At 49.5% G+C, this 1,482-nt stretch overlaps 1 pseudogene; it reads right to left on the minus strand.

The window, feature by feature from the left end:
* Positions 1–1,189: 1,189 nt before the first annotated feature.
* The window catches only part of LOC109378586 (twinfilin-1 pseudogene), a 5,105-nt pseudogene continuing 4,812 nt past the window's right edge, over positions 1,190–1,482 (minus strand).

The raw sequence follows: 1,482 nt of genomic DNA on the forward strand, positions 1-1,482 counted from the left end.
GAGGCCCCCCCCCAGAAGTCATCCCCACTTCTTTCCTCTTCTCTAGTTACACCCCAGGTAGGGCTGCCACACAAAATTTAGAACACCCAGTTTGAATTTCAGATAAACAGCAGGTACTTTGTATAAATGCAGATAGCGCACTTAGTTTCAGCACAGGCAGCCTCGCTCTCCTGCCCTCCATGCCCAGAGGCTGGGCCAGGTGGGCCTGCTAAACGCCCACAAACCTCCTTCTCTCCCCGCTCCCTTCCAGCTTATCTTGCCCACGATCCCCCCTCCCAAACTTCAGGCACAGACGCACATCCTCCAGGAAAAAGTCATGAAGAATTCCTCCTGTCACCTCTATGTAGTTAGTGTCAGCTCGCGCGTGGGCCATGAAAGAATTCATGAGTCAGGTAAGAAATATAGAAATACGGAAGATTTATTAAAGTAAGACAAGGGTTGGCTGGGCAGAGTATGCAGGAAACTACTGCAAACTACTGCGTTGAGTCTTTGGTCTCAAGTTTTGTATTTTCCTGTAGTTGGGTAGATGGGGGTGGGGGAAGGTGTGGTAAAGCTGGTTATAGCAAGTTGGAGCCAGGAGAGTGGATCCCATACAGATGCTAAACCCCTTCCAAGTCACAGGGCTAGCACTGGGCCTAATTATATATTAATAGAAACATTGAGGGCCGGTCAAGTGGCTCAGTTGGTAAGAGTGTGAGCGCTGAACAACAACACGGCTGCTGGTTCGATTCCCACATCCACCAGTAATCTGCACCCTCTACAGCTAAGATTGTGAACAACAGCTCAACCTGGAGCTGGGCTGCGGTGAGTAGCCGGAGACAGCATGGGCTGCAGTGGGCTGCCGTGAGCTACTGTGAGTGGCCAGGAGCCCGAGTGGGCGGCTGGCAGCAGGCGAGAGCTCCTGTGAGCTGCTGTGAGCGGCGTCCAATGACTGGTGACTGATTGCCTCAGCCAGGAAGAGCGCAATGATCATAATACCAACATGGGCCAGGAAAGAGGCATTCTTTACAACTAGACTGAAGAACAGAAGGACAACAAATTGGCTGTTCCCCTTACTCAATTCCCCAATAAAATCTCTAAAAAAAAAATAGAAACGTTGAAACTGCATAGTAAATGTATAAGAAGCAGAATCTTTAAGAGGCAAAGAAAACAAAGCTTTCAAAATGTCCCAAGCTAATTAAGTTGAATTTTACCGGAAGTCCGAATCTCAAAAATAAAAGATTTAGTGCCATCATTACAATCCCATCTTAACACTCCCCATCTCTGATCGGCAATGAAAATCTTTGGAAATTGGGACAAGGGTCCATCCTCTGTCACTGCTTCAGAGCTGGGCAGGGGTGTTTAGCTGTCCCTACCTACCAGATTGCTGGTCAAAGATGGTGGACGGCCCCGGCCCCAGAAAATCTGGGTGGCTCGGTCTAGAAACTGGATCGAGGAGGGGGCTCCAGACTGGGAACTGGAGCTCTGATCTGTGGGGCCGAG

The sequence above is a fragment of the Hipposideros armiger genome, unplaced genomic scaffold (assembly GCF_001890085.2).
Source record: "Hipposideros armiger isolate ML-2016 unplaced genomic scaffold, ASM189008v1 scaffold_2196, whole genome shotgun sequence".
Taxonomy (NCBI): domain Eukaryota; kingdom Metazoa; phylum Chordata; class Mammalia; order Chiroptera; family Hipposideridae; genus Hipposideros; species Hipposideros armiger.